Below are 24554 nucleotides of genomic sequence, written 5' to 3'. Positions count from 1 at the left end.
CAGTGGGCACAAGCTGCAATATGGGAAATTCAGACAAGATAAAAGAAATCAACTTTTTACCAGCAGAGAGGTCAGACGCTGGAGCAGGAGCCCAGAGAGGCTGGCAACTCTCCATCTTTCGAGAGATTAAAAACTCAACAAGCCTCTGAGCATCTGGCTCTAACTGGACCTGCTCTGAGCAGGAGGTGGGATTAGACGACCAGAGGTGCCTTTCCACGGACATCCACTGTCCCTCTCAAATTCTGTTACTGAAGGCTAACATTGGGCACTGGTAGACTGACTGCATGTGAGATTTTGTTTAGTCGCAAATGGTGAAGAAAAGTTAATGAACTAATAATAAATCTAGTTTATTATGTACAATAAATAATAACGAGTGTGTAATAAAACACTGTGGAATTTTCAAATTCTTAGTTTGCTTTTAACTCTTGCGTACAATCATACTAGTGATGTGCTTATAGCCCCTGCAAGTCAGGTTTTGCATGTTCCTAGCATCTACTGAGACACCTGTTCATAAAGTTCACTGCGGAGGTTTTAGTCATTTTTATCTTTGTAACAGAACAAGGTTTGTTTGGGGTTTGTTGATTTTTTTTTCCACAGCATAACCCAAAATGAACATCAGTTCAAAGTCACTCTATTCTCTTCTGAATACTATGCCCTTCGCTGCAGTGCCTGAGCCTTCCAGTAATATATTACACAGTGTGATTAACAACTGTCACGTGTTGTTTCTTTCTCATCATCTCCTCAGGGATAAATTCAGTCTAAGTGTTTCAGGGGTGGGAGTTTTTGTTTGGTTTTGTTTTGAAATATATGAGAATGATCTGGTAAATGAATGTTACCAGATCATTTTCATTATGTACAAGATTGATCCTGAACTCTCTTCCATGTTACTATTTCACAGGGAGATAAGAAGATAAGATACGTGCTGTTTAATACAAAATTTGAGGAAAAATTGCCATGACAAGGTTTAACTGGCAGCTGACAATGAAATTGAATCTATGATCCAATATGCCCAGAGGCACTGATACTGCAGTGTGCTGAGGGTCTGTTGACTGGTGCTACATACCCTCACCTCTCATTGGCCCAAGAGGTGTCAAGGCTATTGCAGAGCAAATCAGTAATTCATAGGATTTCACTTACAGAGAGAACAGGTGATATGAGGGTGAGGTCAACAGATGGACTTGGTTGAAATATCTCCCTGTGAATAGAAGACCTGCCCTCATTCCCAGAGGAAAGGGAGCCACCAGAAAGCTTCAATATGAGCAAAACATGCTAAATGTGCTCACCCTCCAAAGAGAACCACCCCAAAACAACAAGCAACTCTTACTCCCTCTGTACGAAAGATATGTGACTTAGATGTGGTGAAAATAATGTGGTGGCTTCTGTTTATGGACAATTCAAGTCAGTACGAGTCAGATATGCTCATTACATCAGGAAAGAATCTTGGCAGAATAAACAAAAACACAATTTCAGGCATTTTCAGCCCAGTTTTAACATATATTTTTCTCAATCTTGGCATATAGCCCCTGTAGCCTCTCTACCATCTTCTCTGTGTGGCCCCAAGGGCTGTTAAACCAGCCTTGAAGAGAGCACTTGCTTTCACAACCCAAACAACTGCCTCAACAAGTCTAAATAAGAAGTACTTTTACTTTTTTAAAAAAGAAAAATATTATATTCCACAGTAGGTTAAATCATTCATTCACACTAAGTTAATTATTCACATGGAATATATCACATATAAATCCCCAAAATCCAGAACTACAAAAGAGTGTGAGCTCTTCTCATTTCACAGATGGGGGAAATGGGCTGATGTTAAAGAATACTCCTTCAAGCCACTTAGTACAGCAAATCCTAACAGAAAATAAGTGGGGCTTGCATATCTGAAAGTCTCGGGCACTTCTCTTGTACACTTTGACTGAAAGGAAAACTATCCTGCACACTACAGGATGACACAGAAATACCAGAAATAGCCCAGCTAATTCCTGTAAAACATAGGAAGAGAACTAATGACAGGAAACTGTAGAGCTGTTGCTCTGCTCCAGCAAGGTAAATTTGCCTCATGAAATTTGCAGTACATTTATAGATTTGTGCGGAGCAACTGAGCTTTGAGACTCCAGCCTGGTTCTGCAAGGCAGAAAAAGTCAGGGCAGAGACCACATTAGGCCCAAGATCTCCTGAGTTTTATCCAACTTTTCGAGTCATATTGCCTAATGCAAACCTATGAAATAAAATTAGCAGGCCTGGTTGAAGCTTTATATCTTTGGATGAAACTCAGTTTCAAATGTAGAAATTCAGGTTTCAAATTAATGTTTAGCAAAATTGTGAACTCACTTTTCCTACAGTTTTTATAACAAATATAATTGCTGACAAACTCTGGCTTTGGAGAGGAAATGTACATCATTTTTGCCTGATACTATCATCTCAGCATTAAAGATGTACATCCTCCTCCCTCAGCCTCGTCTAACTCCCATACTGCTTGGAAATGATAGAAAAAGATTCTGAAGTAAGAAAAAGGACTCTCTGACGTACAGCTTTGGATGGGAACTACAGAGAGCAGGGTGAAAAGCTGCCATCACAATGTAAATGTTACAAAACTCATCCTGCCATCCAGACAAAGATAAATTTGGAAGCACCTGAAGTCCTATGAGTAGCTGCCCCAATGAGCCTTTGTCATAGTGAGATGGCAACAGTTTGAAATAAACTCAGAATTCATTTTTAGAATTGTATCAGAACTATTTTTTTTCCTGATGAGTAAGAAACCAAGGTAGTGATTTCATTCATTATTTGTGCTTCAGACTACAAACTTACTTCAAACTTGAGTAGATCTGGTTTTGAGCAATTTTTTTCTGTTTTGTTTTGGGTTTTTTAAATATTTTTTTCAAAAATTTAATTTTTAATTTTTCTACAGTTCTCTGCATGGATAACAGTTTGTGTTTACACCCTGACAAAACTCTCTGATGTTCTGTCAAAGCAAATTAATCTTCCCCCTCTCTTTAGATACTAATGATGCCATCAATAAAAGATCTCATGATAAACAAATGTTCTGCACAAGATGGTATGCATAATGGTATCACCCCAAAGGATGCAGGGCATGTCCTTTTGAATTTATTTACTCTCTTGGAGCCCTGTACAGAGCTAGCTTTTGTGTCTTTGGAGTCTCAAGCAAAACAAGACCATAGTGCCCCATACAGTGTCAGAGACAGAAGAGCTTGCACCTGCAAGAGCCCCTTCTTCACACTGTTGTTTGATGGGGCTGCTTGTTTCAATGTTTCCTCCCCACAGCCCAGGCCCTGAGGTGGCAATTCTCTCTTTGGGAGGTGAGCTGAGGAAAAGCTCGGTCACTCTTGCCTTGGACTCCTGACAGCTTCAGAGCTGCATGCTCCCTTCACGTTCCCACGACTGAGAGAATCTGTTCCATATACACTACTTGGTATCAGGGTTTGCATTTAATAAATCACTTAAATCCCACCAGACTGTTGCAAAAGTATTTTTTCAATGCTGATCACAGGGAACAGAAGAGTGTGGTTTTTCTGTGGATCCTTTTATACTTAAGGAACCCCAAAGTGCTTTAGCATGCCATGATTCACATCCTGGCACGTGCGGTGGCTGCGAAGGTAAGCAGAATGACCAGCAGAAATGCAGCAGTGGTCAAGGACTTGCTTTTGACATGAACTGCCTACATGTTGAAGTGCTAGCAAAAGATGTTCCAAAGAGGTAACAGTCTAAGTAGAAATAAGGACAGAAAAAACATATCCGTGAAAGCAAAGAGAAGAAATGTCAGTTTGGGCAAGAAACAACCCCCACAAGCCTTAAGGATTTGTTTGTTGGTTGGTTGGTTGGTTTTTCATTTTGTCCTAGAAAAATTCATTCTTTGGTTTCTAAGTTTTCAAGTAAAAGATGAAGCCGTGTAGATTTCACAGCATTTTCTAGGCAAAGTGTCAGTTAGTAAAAAACCTTATTCTCCACTCAAAATCAATTCTGACCACCCTTTGTGTGATACTAGGAAATTCAAAGGAAGAATTGGGCTTCTCATGGATATTTGCATTCCAGATGAAACAGTATGAAAATACAAAAGATAATGAGTGGGAAGAATCACTTTTATGATAAGCCAAGAAGGAAGAGTACCTCTAAGTCATGCAGGGTCTCAAAAGTAAAAGACTAGGTTGAAGGTAGAGCCTCTGAAGGGCTCAGACGGTAGCTGTGGGCAGACTGGTGAGTTAAGTGAATGATATTGGGGTAAGAATTATGCATACTATTGAGGAAACTAAGAAATTCACTACTCAAAGACCAAAAAGAGAGGGTGCAGTAGTCAGGACATGAGCAGGTAATAGTTTTCCTTTCAAAAGAGCTCTGTATAGAGAGGAAAAAAAGCAGTATTCTAGGCATACTGTTTAATACCATCCTTAAATTCACTTTTTCCACAATGCAGGAAAACAGAAGTATTTTATTGAGGAAGAACAGGAATCACACTTGAAGATGCAAGAGGTATTGAACATTGAGTGTACTGATGGGAGCGTAATCAGAGCATTCTTCTGCAATTAATTTCTGATGAGACACCAGTTTATGGTATGTATCCCCAAAGGAGAACCACAGAATGATTCCTCAAGGCTCTTCATTTCTGTAGAAACCCAGTGTAAAACTGTGAGGACTTTTAAACATGCATTTAAAAAGAAATTTCCATAATTTCAGTAGCTTAGTAGTAAATACGGTAAACTGAGGTTCAGAAGTGCGGTGCACCTTTCTAACCTTCACACAGCACACCAGCAGGGAGACAGACTAGGCCACAGGCATTCTGACTCCCAGCTGTGATCACTGGGAGTTATCAGCAATTTACAGACCAAACCTATTCAGATTGATGAGGGCTTTCTGCACCATGGGCTCTGGTTTGTAGGATCTGGCTCACAGAGCCCAGCTAGTGAGGGTTTAATTGCATAAGCATTTACAAACACTGCTATTATGCAGTGAAACATCATGACAGTTATAAATAGCACAGAGAGAAATTCAAGATACAGAGGTTGAAAACTGGTGCCTCACAGGCTTCCACATACCTTCTCCTGGATATAGAATTTAAGAACCAAAACAGTTCAGGGTCAAATGTTTCAGGTTGACCTCTATAGCAGTGTCCCTTTTGAACACTTTTCCTTCTGCCTGCTACAAAGGTTAAAGAGTAGGAAATGCCCATTATTGTTTGACCTTGTGTCACAGAGACGTTTTAAGGCCCAAATGTGTAGTTATTTTTAGTTCATGCTATTATTTTGAAGCCAAGCACAAGCGAACAAAATCAGCAAACTTCACAAAGACAGACAATGTAAAATGGTGCCCAGCATTATCTTCCCTTTCAGCTTGACAGGAATATTTGTCTTGATGCTAAGAGTTAGTCCTATGCTTCCTCAAGGAATGTTGAATAACTTCCGCTCACGTTACACAAGCGCCTGCCCGTATATCACTTTCCTGTGTGGCCACTTGGCTGCAATGCGCACAAAGGCTTTGTAATCCTCAGTTCTATTATTGTTTCCTAAGGATGCATCCTGCTTGAAAAACAGCAAAGGAAGGGAAAGAGTATCTAGCATTATTTCCTAATTAAACTGTTTGCATCATACAAAGTCTATGATGAGTTCCTTCCTTTCCTCTCCTTCCCTTCTTGTTTACTAAAATCAGGAGATACAAAAAGGCAGCAGGAGAGAGATACAGTGAACCAGATCCTAGTCTCTAGTGCAAAAGGTAATGGAGCTTTTCCAGTTTTTTACCAGCATCCTGCAGATCAAATTCTCATCAACTTGCTACTGTAACCTTCCTAAGGACATCATTCTGTGCAGATGCATAAGCTTCACTAATATAATCTAACTTCTGGAGTTTTATAACCAGCGATATTGGAAACCTGTTTACAGTGGTTGGGACAGTTTGGAACAAGGCTCAGTTCTGGATCCAAGCTTTCTCTATATTCAAAATTGTTTGTTTGTATTCCTGTCTGGTGTTTACAGAGATGGGACTGAGCCACGAGGCTCACATCCAGATCTGAATTCAGAACTGAGCTTCCCCAGAGTTTGGGTATGTTTGATCCGATGTCTAGATTTGGGCCCACCTCCAATAAATAGGTCAGCCCTGATGAACAACGGTCCCTCTTGGCTTTATAATCTCTGCATCTGAGAACATGGGATTTCACATCTGCCAAACACTCAGCAAACATTAACTGCTGAATACTACCACCAACCCAGCATGGTCAGTCTAAAATGTAAGGACTACCACTCCCCACTTCAAAAATAGCAACACCGAGAGGCAGAGACATGAAGTAACACTCTGAGGTTGCAGAGGAGCTCAGCAGCCCTAGGGAGAAGCCTGGGACTCCTGGCTCTGCACTCTGGGCCCTGACTGCTGGACTAGTCTACCTCTCTAAAAAGAAATTAATGCAAAACCAAGTAACTATTCAAAATAAAACCCTTCCAGACGACTCCAGGTAAGCCTCCCTGAGAGTTAAAACCAGAACAAATTTCCATATCAACTGTTTAGAGAGGCACTTCTCAAAAATTCAAGTCTTTGACCCAGACTACTTCCAAAAATTAGGCCTTGCTTACAAGTTATGTTGATGCATATTTTGTTTATCAATATTTTTTACTCAGTGCATGTGTTAAGGTAAAGCCAGAGAGAATTATTCCAAATAAAGAAATGAAAGAAAAACTTTGGGAGATATAGGGTAGGAAGAGTGCTTCCATAGGCAGAAGTGCCCCAACAGGCACTCTGTTAATAATGTACAGCATGCAACAGTGAAATTTTCCATACAGTCAGCTCAGGTATGAAAAGCTGTCTAGATGTTGCACTGGAGCTGACATTCCTCCTTGCAAACATGGTGTCAGTAATACAAGAAGCATTTCAAAACAGAAACTTGCTACAGTTTCACGCAGATCAGCAAATGATGCAGGTAATCAACACCACACTAGCAACCGCAGTAAACACAGATAAACGAGATGAATCAGATGGAGGCGTTCAAACTAGCCAGACTGACCGCAGCTTGGAGGGCATTCAGCTGTTACTAATCCAGCTGTCGAGTGACCTCTCTAGGGGCCTCCGTCTCCCTTCAGCCAGAACAGTCCTCTTGGCTTTGGCGGAGCGGCTCCTGATTCCCATTCACCCAGCTGAGTGCAGGATCAGGCTTTTTTCTTTGCAGGCATCATTCCTAACTCACAACTAAGAGGTGATTGCCTGGAGAATGGGTCAGAGTACTGAGCGTGCTTCTATGGAGGGAGAGAGAGGTTATATACAACTTCTTCTATGTTTGTTCCTGTCTGAGTCTGAAATTCTTCAACCTTACCCATACAGCTAGCCAGACTTTCAGCTGCATATTTTCCTTCTCATGCGTACCTGCTGACTTACTGCTCTTTACAATGATGAAATGAGGATCTCTTTTGGACAAATTTACTGTTCTATGGAGTGCAAATAGTTCATCCTTGTACATTTACATCCATAACCACTACTGACTGGGAAAATTCATCACTCTTTCAACAGGGCCAAAAGCCACATATTGTACAATTGCTAGTTTTATTAGCTATGCTTCAGACATCTATCAATGTGTAGGTTGGGACAGAACCTGGAATTTCTGTAGCCTCAGTGTATGCAGGTTGTTATCTGTGGGTAGAAGCTTTCTGGGATGAAGCTTGCCCTTATGTGAAATTATAAACTGTACAATTTAATGGGCTGTGTTGCAAAGATGAACAATGAAGACCCAATTCCATGATTCTCACAATGTTCACTAGAGGTTGGAAAAAATAGGTATATTTTTCCATGTTTTACGGACATGGAGTTTACAGCTGGAGCCTGGGAGTTTACAGCTGTCACTAGGGCTACTTTGCAAAAGCTGTGAACAAGTCAGAAACTGTGGCATGAATTGCTTTCATTCTTCAACAAAAATGTCAATCGTTTTTCAACTGACAGCCAGCTCAAATCGTTCAGTAACTGGTACTCCAAACCTTGCCACAGTTCTCAGCGGGAAGAAGCTTAGAGCTCACAACGCCCTGCACAGAGTGTAAAGTCAATACTCAGAAGAGGTTAGTTTTTCAGCAATACCAAGGCCTGTGGAAGGCAGCAAAGTGGCTCTAACTCCATTACCAACCACACAGAGGTTGGGAAGAACACTTCAGTATGAAGGTAAGAACTCTCTCCAAAAGGTATTTGAATCACTGGAAGGGACACCACTGATTTCTGCGGGGTTTTGGGTCACTTCTCAAGATAACTCAGGCTGCAATGGAATGACTCTAGAAGAGTTCTAGATAACTACAGTCCTTCTAATAAGCTTTCCTCCAGCTGTGATCTAGGAGCACGGGTGCTCCAGAAGACATTGAAAGCCAGCCTACAAAATTACTAATATCTGTATACATATATAGCTAAATAGAGACAGCTACCTACACACACATACACACAATCCCCCTAAATAGCTAATATAAGAAGTTCTAAAGGGATATCCAAAGCTTTTTTTTTTTTAATTGGGTTGCAAAAGAAAACTGCATTAGGGGATCAATTTTTTTTCCCCCAGAAAAGTTTAGGTGGCTCTTCAGTTTAAAAAAGGTCAAGTTGCTCTGCTGCAATACGTGCAAGTGAGAGACAAACGTCAGCATTGTTCCTGCATTCACTCGAATAAGCATTTCAAAGGATCACCTATACACCATTCCTTCTGCTCCACTGAATGTTGTTGAAAAAACACGTGCAGAGGTTATATCCATAAAGGAGGTTTAGATGGAAGTAAAAGCAAAAAATTAGGTATGTAAAGAAGTAATTTATGGAGATGAGCCCAACCAGTGTGCTAATGGAAAGACACAGATGAACACACAGGAATTAATAACCACAAACCCTCTTCCATTATGAAAAATATATGATTGTTATTCCTGTGGGGAAGAGGTTCCAGCAGACAGAAGTACAAGTCTGCTTTCCCTGCCATTTGAGACAGACAGAAAAGCAGCAAAAGGGCAGTACGAGAGCATCAGCAATAACTGCTGCAGCTGCAAGAAGTGATAAAAAAAATCTCCCCATCTAATAGTCCCAATCCCAGCAACAATTTCCTGCTTTTTTTTTCTTTCTAGTTGTCTTTACCACTTGCTGGTTGTTGGCAAAGTGAGTAGACATTTACAAAAATGAAGAAAACAAAACCCACAACAAAAACCAAAAACACACTCATCCCAAAGTCCTCAGACTAAATTAGAGCCTGATCTGAAGCCCATTGAAGTCAATGGAAAGATTCCCTGGAGGGAGAATGAGAGAGAGAACAAACCACACGTGACAGATGTTAGTCATATTGCTTAACTCACTACCGGGAAGCACTCTGACACTACAGCAGAAATGAGGGTATGAGATGTAATTTGCACTAGGAAGCAGTACAATAGAAAAGGTTCTCAATTTAGGCCCAAAGCTTTGATGGGAGACTAAAGGGAGAGTAGACCAAAAAACCCCAAAGTGGTGAGCTTTTGTAAAAAATGAGATGCTGATTATTTTGCAGCTGAAGAATCAACCACTGTGAAAACATGCAAACTGGCTCAGTCTGAAAACACTGTTGGAGGTTTTCTAATAAAGAAAGATTATTTATTACAGTTAGTAGCAGTAAGGTTTCCACAGACTTGGTCAAAAGCTAGTGGTGCGGGAGATCTTTGTCATTCAGGTGCAATGTACCAATGAGATGCCAAACAAGGATCCTGCTGATCACTAAAGGTCCAGAGATTTTTTTGGTGAAGAAAGACTTGTTTAGAGCAAAATATAATTCACCTAATTACATTCTGCAATTTGCTGTGCATACCTTAAGCATCACATGCCAACTAATGCCACTAAATTACTACAAATGCCTTTAACTGATAGTTCACCACATTTCCTTGTCAGATGAGTGCTGAAAAATATTATCTGTGAAATATCTGAACGTCTGCATTTCCCAAAGATTAAAACTGTCTTGCCTACTTCACTTCACTGATTCACCACAATAATCAAATATCATTAAATTAGTACAAGATCAGAAAACTGATGCAGTATCATGGACAGCGAAAACCAAGGGGCAAAAGTAAATAGTCTGTGCGACGCCTCTTAAAAATCCAAAAAGGTATATCTAGAAAGCTATCGCACATGGTCTCTTCTCAAATGGCGTACATCATGCTGCCATTGCAAAGTATTTAAAAATGAGCTGACAACTCAAAGAAAACTTTCCTCATGTGAAGAAAAGGAGAACCACATGGATTAACAGAGAGGAAGCGTAGGCATCAGCAGGAAATCCCAGGAAGAGCCCTGGCTCAGGTGAGCTGGTGCGTAGAGACAACCAGCTACTGGTTGCACCAATGACAAATGACAAAATCCCATCCTGACCCTGCAGACCACAAAGCAAAGGCCTCACTGGCGAAGGCCTCTCAGCCAGGTTAATCATCTCGGTCTTTGCCCTGTACTGACATGGTCATGCTTTGTCTGTCTAGCTCCACCACCCTGGCTCAGGCACCGCTGACACCGCTCCATGGCAGGCAGTAAGGTGTCCTTGCTGACACAGAAGCGCACAGCCAGACACCTTGATTAAAGCCTCAGGTCTCTTTTACTGTCTGTCTCAGTTACTTTATTCTGATGCATTAAGCAAAAACATTGTGAGAGGCCAAAGTGTTTTATAGCCATTTTAGACATGCACTTTGCCTCACTTGAGAACATACTCAGGTCAGATCCTCTACTCAGCGTCCAACGGATCTAATGCACGAGTGCTCTAGTGGATTATTTTCTTGTTAGATTAATCCCGTGTGCTCAGGGCTTACTAACTTAGTGTGCTGAGGATTTACTAACACAGTTTGAATGAATGCCACTGGTATCAGTAGGCATGGGTATCAGCAGACGTAACGACATCACAGCTCCCAGTTCCACGACCACGTCGTGCTCACACATAAGGAACCTTCATCTCCAGCCCGCCCCATCCACAGTGTTCACTCACCTTGCTGGCCCATCCTCACCGGCTGCCGGGTGGTTCAGTTTGTGCAGAGACACCTACTCACAGCTCAGGTCAGTGCCACCACGCCACCAGTTACTGGAGTTAACCGCTACAGGCAGGAACTGATCTGTGCCACAGGGTGTCTGCACAAAGGCACAGAATGACTTCCAGTAACAGTGTGGAAATACTTACCCCATAGCTTTATAAGTAACTTCACATAGGAATAGAGAAGCTGCCTTCATCTACCATCTGGAAATGGTTTGCGTACCACCAATGGTATGCATATCACAGTTTGGGAACCCCTGCTTTATACCAAGAGTCTTACTAAGGGTTTCTCCGGCTGCCGTACAGCTGCTGTAACAGCTCTTCACCGTGCTTTGTAGCAAGAGATGATGAAGACCCTTCACAGCAGCTGTATAACTGTCTGCAAAACCTATCTCATGAATAACAATTTAAACCTGCCTCAAACTCCATTGGCTTGAAGGCTGATCTAGCTGATTTATATCTCAGTAAGAGAAAAGACAAACAGATTCCCAGCCTTTCTGAGTCTCCTCTCACTAAAGCAAGGAAAATAATTTCCTCTGAGGCATACTGGAGAAGAAATCCATTAACAGTTACAAAGGAGAGCTGAACGTTCTCGTTATATCCAAATAGCTAGAACAGTCTAATTCTACTCCTATTACTTTAAGACAAAAACATGGGTTTTTATGAGCGGGTTACTAGGGTGTCCCTTAATTGTTGCCTTCTTACCACAATTATATTCCATAAAATTTAAAACTAATAAAACAAATACATTTAATTCTTAATAACAATCACAAAACAGTCCATTGGTACAAAGTTCCTCCGTAGTGTGCCCATTTGTTGCCCACTTATGAATATTGTGTAAAGTAAATGTTGAGCCTATAATTTATAGCAAATTAATTCCTTTCGATACTACCTTTTGAGTAACTAGGACGGGTACTTGAGGACCAGGATTTAAAGTGAAAGAAGAGCTACAGGAAAGAGTTGATTCATACAGGAAACCGTGCCAAGTGAGCCACGAGGCCCAACAGGGTACGCGTTGTGGTCGTGACTGCGCGTGTGCAAGCTGCGCCGCGCCGATCGTGCGAGTGCGGTGTGAGACGCCAGCTCGAGGCTCAGCTGCCCAACAGCCGTCATTGTGGAGCTCACAGTGCGGGGCCTGGAGCGGTCCTTTTGACAAACATTTGTTTGCAAGTGGGTATTTTGAAAGAAAAATACAATAAAAACAAGTCCTTATTCTTGCATTCAATTTTTATTGGATATTTCCTCTCATTTGGGATTTGGGATTTATTTGCCCCTATTAAATTATTTTAATGGGGTTTATTTCACATGTAAGTAGTTCTACTTATTTTAGAGGAGGGTAAAAACGGATGGATTAAGGGAGAGCATTGGGCCCTTCCAAGGTATGCAATGTTCTAAAATAAAATAAAGGTGACTAACAAACTTACATTTGAAGAATGCGCAGGATAGGTTTCTTACAAAAAAGTAACCAAGATGTACTTTGCTGTATAGGAGATGGATGGTTATTTTCATTCAGTGGAGCTGATCTTCCAGACCTTGCTCATATGCACCATCCCTGCTAAACAGCTCCGGGAATGAGGAATTCAACTCCTCATCCCTCTTTCTGACTTTCCAGCTTCACCTATCTGATCATCCTCTGACTTTCTTATTCACTGGTGTTAAAGAATCACGTGCAAAGGTGAGAAGAAAAGGAGGAGAAAAGAACTCTTGTCAATCAAACAAAAAAGAACTGGTTATCTACTACCATTCTTCTTGGTGGTAAGGAAAAACTTATAGACGTACAACTGTCCAAAAGAAGCAAAGGAAGGGACCTTACAGTTCATTAATTATGGACCCACAGCTATAAGGATCTTAGCAGCATGAGAAGGGACATCACTTAGGTTATACTAACACAGCCTGGAGATCAGCCTGAGTCACAGAAGCTTTAAAAATTTTTTTTTTTAAAAAATCTATATATTTAGCAAAGCATCAGGAAAGAAACCACGTGGCTTGTGAATAGAAATGCAGGGCTCATGACTGTAAATATAAACACTATTTCTGAACATCTGCATTTATTATTAGACAACGTCTGCTTGTTTACATGGGCTTCTGTATCAGGTGGAGAGCTGAAGAGTGTATTTTTAGTGCTAGCGGTTTTAAACTTGAGTACTTTGGGACTTAGGTGATTTTGATTAACCTGTTCAGCTACTGGTTTTTGCTAATATGCATACGAGGCTGGTGCACACAATTTTTAAACAAATTCAGACTAGCTAAGGTAATCAAATTTTTAATGTCTTATTATTTTGCAGCTATTTATGATGCACATCATCCCAGTTTTCAGCTCAAGTTTTAAATTCTTTTTATTTTTGCCCATATTTCAAAAGTATGAAGTCATGTTTCACAGGAGAAAAGTCATGCATGGTATTTGGAGTTTTATGTGAAAAAAATCTTTTCCTCTTAATGGATTTTGCATCCTGTTTTTTAAACTTGAGAGAAGATTTTGGGAGTCCTTGATTTTCTGCTCCTTCACCTCCTCCTTTTGCAGTCTTCAGCAGGTCACTTTGATGTTCATTGCCATTAATCTGCCTCAGGCAGATGGACAGGGACTGCCTGTCTTAAAGGTTTTAGATCACTGGTAAAAAGGTACTCAATGTCAGATTCAAGTGCAAAAAGTGACAGCGCGAATGAAACACTAAGAAAAGCAAAAGAGTTGCTAATATTAAGAGTTTGATGTGCCAAAACATCACCTTTTCAAGGCAACTTGAATTATATCTAGTCCATAGAGTTATAACTTCATGTACTAGCTATATAAACATTCATAAAAGTTAATGGTGGGTGAACTGGCATGAATAAAGTATGTAACAACCCGAGAAAAGTCCACCAAATCCAACCACAAGCAAAGGCTTTTTTTTTTTTTTTTTTAATTTAAAAAGAAGTTCATGAAAGTTTGGTATTTTTCATTGTATCCTGTTTGTTCTGGGTTCCCTCTAGAAGGAGCAGTGCCAAGATACTATGAGAAAGGCTGTTCTTGTTCTATTTGCAGACCAGCTAGAAGCAGGAAGTACTATAAATCTTGCAAGAAAGTCTGTTCTGCCAGAAGGGCTGATTCTGAAGTTAACCCAAGTTGTGTCACAGCCTTCAACATGGATCAAGTCAGGCTGAATCATTGCTTTTATAGAAACCAAAGAGTTTCAGAACAGTTTCAATAAAGATCCGGAAAGTATCTGAGCACTGATCATAGGTTCCCCAACCAGGTTCACCAAGCAGTGTGCAAAGCGGGGAGGTGATCAGAACTAGCGACACGGAAATCCAGTTCCTGATCGGTCTGACGGAAGGAGTCAGAGGCAAAGGACTAGGGACTTCAGAGAGAAATGACAGAAGCCAAATACGACGTCTCAGGTCTGAGTCCTGTTTAGTGGAAAACGTATTTAAGATAGAATTTTGGATAGTTTTTCTTTTTTTGCTAGACTTAAAAATAAAATCTATCCTGCTATAGAAATCAATTATACAATATACAAGATTGCTTATCTGCATTAATCCAAGGTTTGAACTTGGAGAGTTATAGAGATTGTTCCCCACTCTGTAGCCTGTTTCCCATGTGTTGCCCAGCCAAGGATCAAATCAAAGTGCAATCAGGCCCTTAGTGGTGGAAGAAAGTTTGGCTTCCATAAAGGTATGCTCATTTTGGACAATCAAACCTGCTTCTCATGGATCTATTCTTATCCGACATATTAACTGTGGTCTATTTGACTTGCTATTTGAATGCGCATGCTTGGAAGCATATTCTCAGTCAATGTGATGAAAATTTCTGATATGTTAACATGGAAGGAACAATTCCAGTATCATTTACACACTTCTGAATTCAGATTAAATATCAAGGAAAGAAAATCAATGCAGCAAATCAATGCAGCTTTTGGCTGAATAAGAACAAGAGGTCAAACTGGCAGGGCCTCAGGGTAGAAATAAGCAGCAAATTGTTTCTCTGCCCTTGATAACATCATCAAAACCCCACTAAGGAAAAACTCCAGTAGTCTCTCAACAATATTTTTTCCCCCAGAAACAGAAAATGGCCATCCCTTCCACCTTGACCTCCAACACCACTACAAACCCAGAAAAATCGTACAGCAAATGACCCCACGGTTAGATGTCTTCCTAAACTGCAAGAGGTTCAGGTTCAAGTTCTGAAGTTCAGGTTCAGGTACTCTACCATTTTCCTTCTGAATCTCCCTCCCTCTCTGAAATATAAACCCCAGAGGTATTCTGGAAAGAAGAAAACCTTTCTTTATCCAGCTATGAGAGATTACATTCTTAGGTTGCAAAATTTCTCCTGAACAAGACGTCAGAATTGGTACATTCCCCCAACTCTACCGAAGAGTACTGGCTTTAGTGTCATTACATCACAGGATTTCTGGTCAGCTCTCATCACAAGGAATTTCAATGTAGATAATCTAGACCATTCTAAACTACCCAGAGGTAAAACAGTAAAACATCTCAGACCATAAAGCCTTCTCTACATTCACTGTGACAAATACATTTGTAGAAAGCTGAGCTCCCTACCCACCTCCCCGGCTATGTCTATATTGACAAACTAAATAGGACCAGAGCACAGGTGCAAGCCTGGCCTATGGTTCTCCACACTGCTGTTAGCCTAATCAGAAACATGGTTTTGGCTCTTGCCAACTACTTTCCCCCCAGACTTGTTTAAGCACAATCTGACAGATAGCAAAGGTCACCAGTTGTTTCCACCAGGCACCATGGCCAAGGTATCTTGGCTTTTGGGGAGTGGAGAAGGGTGAGTTTTTAGCCATACACGAGTAATGGCATGTTCTTTGATCTCCAGGCTAAAAAATCATCCATGGCTCATTGTATTAGGCTACAAACATGATATTGACAGTTTGAATTAAAAGAAAACTGCATGCTTCTCTATCTCTCCATGATTCTCCTGTGTCTTCTCTCAGATGTGTTGGTGGGACTTCAGGGATGACTCTGGAAGATCCCCGTTTACAGAGCAGTAGAAGTAGCCCATTTTCTTATGGAAAAAAAAAATCACCAAGGTTTCTAATGTAAATCTAGTTCAGCCAGTGACACAAGGGAATATTTCCAGAACTTTGACCTTCAGTTTTGGATGCAGAAGCAATACCTTGTCTTTCCCTAACATTTTTATATCCAAGACTCCAAAGGATTTTTAAACACTGGACCCAGAGAACACCTCTGTGACATGGCTTGGCCCATGTCATTATTCCCATTTTACAGAGAGGAAAATTGGGCCACAACTGGTGAAATATTTTTCCAACTTTTCCAAGGCTTTTCAGCATGTAAGTGGCATTGCTGAAAACAGGATGCATGAGTCACAAATCCTAGATTCCTGTTTAACTGTGTAATGAAACGAGATGCTTATTTGAATTTTGTATAACAGTAGGTTGATGCCACAGAATGGCACGTACTTACTGGAGTTACCTGAGCGAGGGGTGGCTGGGACTGGCACATCTGCACAGCACGCCGCAGTACCAGACCGGAGAGCTAGACCTGTTCTGATGGCAGTACAGCTGCAACAGCACACCTGGGTCATAAACTCTACCTCTCAACACTAGACAGCAGGGGACCGAAATGTTAGGTACTTTAGCACACAAGGTCACCAGGCCAAAGTCTTTTTATGGATTTAGCCCTCAAAACAGCATTTAATAGCATGCAGTAAATAAGGCCTTGGGCCACACATGGAACAATGAAGATAAAACGAACTACTGAATAGCTGCTTATTAAGAGTGCTCTGAACATCCTGTGCACAGAGGTAGAGACCTCTGCGGAAAAAATAGTGTGTGATCAGATAATTAAAAAATGAATCATAATGAATTACACAGGCAGCCTTAATTAGGGCATTTCCTAACTTTTCCATGCCTTTCTTTGCAATGTCCAAATGTTCTTTCAATGTCATTTCTGTGTGCACAGTATAGAGCTCTGCTCAGACAGTTACACGCTAAAGGCCACAGCTATATTTGTGTTGTAAAGTCACCTCCACATTTGGTTTCCCTGAGAGGGCTTCTACAAGTCATTCAGTTCTTTTCTTATCCACACCAGCTTTGCATGGATGAGACCCTGCAACCTTTAAAAATAATTGGTTTGATTACTCAAGAGCAAGAGCAGATTCAAGCCCTGCGTCTTTAAGAACTGTCAGAAGGAAAAGACAGAACAGCAGAAATACTAGTTGTACAACTCGGCTTTTACAGCTACATCAGCTTATAACCATACCGGATTCCAACGCATCCGTGGGAAAGTATTTATTTTACCTGTAGCTATAATTGTAAGCAATAAAAACAGTTCAAACCTTGCCAGAAAGGGTGTGAATTTCTAAAAAGAAGGAAAAACTCTGAATTCCAATACCTGAGCAAACAAGTTAGTATAAAAGGAAAAAAAAGTAAATGAAACAGCGTTGCCAAAACAATGAGGTTATGATTTGCCAACAGCTGGATTGCACTTTCACTTATAAATGCTGCAAAAAAGACTGACTTCTGAGCACATTTTCTTTTGAATCCAATCATTTTGCTTGTCAAGTGCAAAGGATATGTAAAAAGGAAAAAAAAAGATAGTAGCGGAAGCTTTGAAAACCAAAATAACCCCCATCTCTTTTCACTTGGAAACAATTTCACGAGTTTGGCAATAAAGAAAAACCATGTCTTCCCAGCTTAAAAAAATATCAGTATCAATATCCCTGAAACCAGCTGCAGAGAGGAGGTAGGAAAGGAGAATGAAGCTCCCCCCAAAAAACACACTCACAGTTAAAAACGTACTCTGCCATCTTTTGGTCTACCTTGCCAACCAAAAGCTACAGTTTGCTGTCTGAGACCAGGGACACAAATGCTGGAAGTGTTGCTTGTCTCCAGCCAGCTTCTGACAATGGTGTTCGATTGCAACCTTACTCTGTGTCATCCCCAGGCTGCCATGTCACGTCAAGTTTCACTGGTGCATCGCAAAGTGAATGAGGAATTTGACTCATTTGGCTCATATCTTGAATGTATATGAATATATTTTTAATAAATCTAGCCAGACAAAGGTTTCCATTGGCAAACCCTTGCATTTCCTTGTGCACCACAAAACTAGCTTTCCTGACAACTCTTGTTTCCTGCCCTGAGTGAAACCAGAACAAGCATGAAAAGCAAACTAGGTGAGGGAGCAAAATTAATCAACTTCAGAAGCACTTCCAGAGGCCTGTTTTATAGGATGGCTTAGGACAGGTGTTATTTCAACTAAGCCCCAGTATCATGGCTTGAAAGTGAATTAGAATACCTAAAAATTTTACTAATTTCCACCTCCCAAATGTTCAGCCTTCAACCTTACATTGATACCATTTCGATCATGTCTCTACACCGCTATACTCACCTCCACCTTCCCTTAGCTTCTCAGCTGTGCTTAGGTTTTCACCTGGAGTTGGCTTCTGCTTCTTGGACTCATATAATCTACTAAATGTCTTTTGTCCTTTGACATGACCTAGTTTGCAGCTATTTCTCAGCTGTACTTAAAGAGCCTTTTAGACAATACTGGAAATCCTAGGGCTACTTGCTCTCTCCTACTGAGTCTCTGCATTGTTGTATATGCACCTGCTTCTTTCTGCTGTGCACCTAGACAAATGCAAGGTTTCTCCTTTGTGCCAGTTAGCCCCTTAAATATGAAGGCATAAAATTGTGCTGGTTTAGCCCAGAAGGTCTGGCAATGGTGGAACTTGTAATGGCAGCAACAATAACGTCTGGCCAAAATGTTCCTTTCATTAGGTTTGGCAGAGCTGGCCATATTTGAAAGGTATCATGCAGCAGCCTCTCTGTAAAATTCATCTTATAAGGAAAAAAACAGCTGAACTTTAAAAATGAGATGCATTTGTACTTGGCAACACTGGTTTTCTGATTGTTTTCTAACGGCAAAGACTAAACAAGATGGCTGCAGCAGTGCAATGGAGACAACTGAAACCGAAGGTCAAAACAAAAAACCTATAGACAACTCCACAATAAAGACAATTTCCATGCAAACCGCAACTGTTGAATTACAGGCCTTTCAGCTGTCTATCTGCTTAAAAGCTTTTTATTCAGCAAACAATTTACTTTGTAACAAACCTAGGCCTGGAAAATTTCTGCCCAAAACATGGTTCTTTCACAGAATCAGAAATTAGCTGATGACTTAATGGCAACACTCACTACTAAGCATCATAATAAGGAAGTATTTGATGTACTTGCCTTGCATTCTGCCAAAGGCGGAGTTGTGACACTTGCACTGTTCTTGTATCACATGTATGGTAGTAAGATTCCCAAATGGTGATGTTCTCTGGCCTTTGTGAAAGGCTAAAAAGCCCCAGAACTAACAACCAAAACTAGCAGTTAGTATTTGTGATAAAAATAACTAAATGAAATTTAGCTTGGAAACTGAGCCTTATACATCCAAAGGAAGATAGTTTAAGAGAGTTGTTTAGGGATGAGTAGCAAAGCAATGTATGAATAATGGCCAATACAGAAAGTCCACAGTTCTTTTCAGCATGTTTGGGAACTTACCACCACAAAAATAACAGATGGAAACAAAAGAAAATGCAGTCATTTTCATAATAATACTTTGAGAAGGGAGGAAAAGACCTATGCCCTCTGCATTTTCATTTCAAAAGTCCTGTTCTAATCACACCAAAAACCACTGCATTAATTCTCCAGATGCCACTATCAAGATGATCTGGAAGAAGTCTGGAAATATCAGCACTAAATTTGGGACCTGGAAGACCAAGTAAGAAAAAACCATCAAGGTCTCATATACCAAGGGTTAAAACATCTTGGCAAAACCTTAACTATAGCAGATAGGTATGTAAGAGCTGCAGAATGGCCACCTGGTTCAGTATCCTGTCTTCAACAATGGCCATAAGCAGACCTCATGTGTAAGTTGAGAACAGAGGCAAACATATATGATACTTTCTTTGAGTACTTTCCCAGTCTGTAATTATTTTAAGCTCAAACACTTCCTGAGCTTGGTTTGGCCATTTAGCAACCTTCAATAGAGCTGTCCCTTCCAGGTATTTGCCCTGTCTCCTCTTGAAGTCATGCAGACGGTTTTTTTGCATCCAAAGCATCTGTTGGCAGGAAGTCTACTTTTCTTTGTTTTGAACATGACTCCTGCTAACTTCATTTGACAGGCCCTAGTTCTTGTACTGCTGGCAACCAGCATCCACCCACCCACGCCACTCGTGATTTGTAGACTTCTATCAGATCTTTCTGAACTGAAGAATCCCAAGCAGTTCAGTCACTCCTTGCTCAGACCTTTGGACCTTCTTGCCACCCTATTCTGGGCCTTTTGTGGTTTTTGGTTTTGTTTTTCACTTTTGCAGTAGAGGCACCAGCACTGCATATGGTATTGCAGCTCTGGGTGAAGCATGGGTTTGCACAATGACATAGTGGCAACTCTTCAACACTCCAGGGCAACAGCCCACCCTGTTCAGGACAAGAAGTGAGAAGAACCTATTGAAACTGCAGGAGAAAGGGAAGGGTACAATTCTCCCTGTAATAATGGCTGTAGAAGTATCTATCCATACTGCAATGATTTCATCCACAGTTGAGCAACAGCCTGAATATTTAACAGGTAATATTACAAAATCTATTTTGAAACTTTGGTGAACAAAAGCAGTCAGATCCTTGCCACTGCTGAACTATTCAAAGGTATAGTCTACCCACAGCTGACACTTTATTCAACCTACAGAAGCAGCCACTTCTCTACAGATATTTTGCAGTGGTGGTGCTCACACTTTTCTGTTACTTATAAACTTCCACAGACTAACTGGAGTGGTAATACGTGCACAGCTGTACCTATCATGTTTCCCCTTATAAATAAATATGATTTTCTGGGATTCAAGTCAGTTTTTGTGTTTGTGCCTAGTCATACCACCATAACAGACAAAAATACTTAATGTCTGAAATTGGCACTGACCTTCCTCACCCCTTGACTACAATTTTGCCTTTCACTTGGCAGTTTTTCAATTCAGGTGTTATGGTCTGATGAACTTACCAACAACAAGTACAAAGAAGAACTCAGTAACCAGAGTTAAGTTTCTGAAAGGCTTTTTATGCACTTAAAAGTGTCCCCCTAAAGAGCCCATATTCCTATAAGCTTTCTGCAGAATGGTTGCTTATAATTATTTTTTCTCATCTTTAAGTGAATTTACATCACACTGCAGCAACAATTGGCACATATGAACAGCAGATTGTCTGTGTTTTTGATTAGTGTGGCAGCAACATATCCTTTGTTTTTCAGTCCTGGGCTAAATGAAACATCTTCCACAGAGACAAATCTCCACAATGATTAATCATGAAGCATCCCATATGGATACTGATATCCCATATGCTTTAAATGAGGCTGGTTGGGAAAACCTCTGGTTCACTCATCTCTCAACCCAACAAATTGCTGGAAGGTACCCACAGGTTCATTCCCCTATGGCTATAAACTCAATGCAGAATTGGTTGAGACCAGGTTAACTGCAGAAACCATTGCTGTTATAGGACGAATCATTTAGTGGTGTCATTTTTAAATTCAGTTTTTCCATGCGGACAAAAGCCCTAAATACAGTTATACTCACACAGAACTATTTCTGCTGAAGTTGCTGATTTCACCGATGGACCTGATGTAAGCCATACCATTTTAGAGTGTTTTTCAATAGCATAAACCACACTTTCATTGTCAGAGCTTAGTATGTGACAGCAAGCTTTGGCTGTGCTGCACGCAAACCCATTTAGCATTCTGTGGAGTACTGCAGTGTGGAACCTTCCTGTGACACAGCCGATCCACACTTGGGTTTGTATTTTGCATGAATAGTTTCACCACATACTCCAGAGGAGTAATCTGAAGCACCATCAAACTGTTCCATAATGCAATATATTGAGCACAATACACTAGCCAAAATCAGCTCTAAAATAAATAGCCACAACTTGTTTGATGTAATAGAGGTCTATTTGCTTATAGAGTTACTGGCTTGGCCCGCTCCACTTATTTAACTTCAACTCAGAAAATGTATTCAGAGTCCAATGTCCATTTTCCAAATGGAAATAGAGCAACTTCTTCCTATCTATTCACATAAATTAAAACACCAGAAGTACAGCACAGTATTTCTCTATTTATAACTGTACCTCAGTCTGAGGTATAGGTTCAGTTTTGACTTAATTTTTCCTTCTCCCACATTTATTTACTGTCCCACTTCATCAAAATCAATTATTGATGACAGACTGCTTAATCGGTCAGTGACTCTCACAACATTTCTTTCATCTGCTGACCTGCAATGGTTTTAATGTTGTTCCACAGCTGGGGCTCTGCCATCACAGCATATGATAAAACCACCAGGCTTTTGAGCTTCAGCAGGCAAAGCAATCTGAGCTACATTCCGAGACACTTTGTACCCCTTACTGAAGCCCCCTGGAATAAAGTTGGCTCCTGCGATAGCTTCTTTTGCTATTGTTCATATTGCTCATTCAGGAAGAGTGTCAAGGAAGCAAGGTCTAACTATTTGTTGGACAACTAGATGCAAATATTGGTAAAAAGGAATCCATTTCTTAATCTCCCGCCAGGACTAGGGGTAATTAGCTTATATTATTCTGGTGTTGGCCCTTGCTGGGACATTTCAATTGTGACTCCCTTAACCCAAAGATTTCATCAGCTTCTGGTAGTTCAGTACTTGCAGGGTGCCAGAAACACTAACAAACAAAAACCCTAAAAGATAATATTTTCCTTTCTCTGTAATATTTGTGTCGCAGTGTGCACCCTATCCAACGAGCTCAAAAGGCCAGGTAGAAAGGTGGACAGATAAGATTGTTTCAATAAGGAACTTCAAAGGCTCAGCTCTTGCAGTGATTCATCTATAAAGACGACAAAAGGCTCCTAGCAGCACAAAACAGCATCGCTGCAGAGCACTGTGGGGGCACATTAAGGCCAGCTGTAACGAACTTCTCAGTATTGGTCACCTGCACCCAGATAATTGGGATCAAACTTCTCAAGATGAGTGTTCTGATGAACACCAATGTTTTTGAGTAAAGATTTTTTGCAAAAAAACCCAGAAACAGATAAGAAAGATGGGGATAGACTTTTTAACAGGGCCTGTAGTAACAGGACAAGGGGTGATGGCTTTAAACTACAAGAGAGTAGATTCAGACTAGATATAAGGAAGAAATTTTTTACGATGAGGGCAGCAAAGCACTGGCCCAGGTTGCCCAGAGAGGTGGTCGATGCCCCATCCCTGGGAAACATTCAAGGTCAGGTTGGACGGGGCTCTGAGCAACCTGCTCTGGTTGAAGAAGGTCGCTTCCAACCCAAACTATTCTATGATTCTGTGATTTACACTGTGATATCACAGAATCACAGAATCTTATGTTGGAAGGGACTTCAGGCATCATCTAGTCCAACCTTTCTAGGAAGAGCACAGTTCTAAACAAGATGGCCCAGCGCCCTGTCCAGCCGACTCTTGAAGGTGCCCAACGTGGCCGAGTCAACCCCTTCCCTGGGGAGATTATTCCAATGGTGACTGTCCTCACTGTGAAAATTTCCCTCTCGTGTCCAATCAGAATCTCCCCAAGAGCAACTTGTGCCCATCCCCCTTGTCCTCTCCATGGGACTCCTTGTAAAAAGGGAGTCTCCGTCTTCTTTGTAGCTGCCCCTTAAGTACTGGTACGTGGGGATGAGATCCCCTCTGAGCTTCCTTTTCTCAAGGCTGAACAAACCCAGCTCTCCCAGCCTATCTTCGTATGGCAGCTTCCCAGTCTTTTGATCATCTTGGTGGCCCTTCTCTGGACCCCTTCCAGCCTGTCCACATCCTTTTTGTGTAGAGGGGATCAGAACTGCACACTGTATATTCAGTTCTTATTTGCAAATAAAAATACAGCAGGTATGAATCTGCCAGCTTAAAGGTTGTGGCATTGATGAAGACATTCAATTTGCTTTATAAACATTAGTTTCTTCTACTTATTTTCTTCAAAGATTCCTACCTAGTTTGTGGGGTAGATATTAAATTACATTAGTATAATTCAAGAGTCACTCTACTGACCTCACTGGAATGTTTCTCAATTCATTACATTAAGTGAGAGGATGAGCAAAGCATAATTCAGAGGCTTCACAGAGTTCCCAAACCAAAGAAACAGGCAAGTATTCACCAAGTTAGGTCTAAGGAGAGCCAAGTGGACCGCATTTCTTTATACAGTTTTCTCCACACCATTCCATTTATTGGTGTTGAACTAATGGTGATTTACTAGGAATAAATATGCAAAGTGGGACCAATAGAATTAAATCCAAAAACCTAAGACACAAAGCTACTCTGCTGTGAGCCAGTACATTGCAGCTGCTGAGGCATGAGCTAGAAGACAGCTATACTGGCCTGGTTCACTAGAAGACTCTGGTGTGAGCTCCATTATAAACCAATATAAGATTAAAGAAAAAAAACCCAAACAAACCAAAACCAAACCCAAACCTTAACATAAATCCATCTGAAAGCAAACTTATCAATGCTGTGGAGACAGTGATTTACACTAACGTTCCATTTTAGGGACTAAAATATCTCATCTGAGCAACAAACAAAAATTAACCTATTGTTAACCATTTTCTCCCTCATTATTTAAAA

This window comes from Phalacrocorax carbo, chromosome 5, assembly GCF_963921805.1.
Source record: "Phalacrocorax carbo chromosome 5, bPhaCar2.1, whole genome shotgun sequence".
In the NCBI taxonomy this organism is placed as follows: domain Eukaryota; kingdom Metazoa; phylum Chordata; class Aves; order Suliformes; family Phalacrocoracidae; genus Phalacrocorax; species Phalacrocorax carbo.
Note: the sequence above shows the minus strand (reverse complement) of the source record.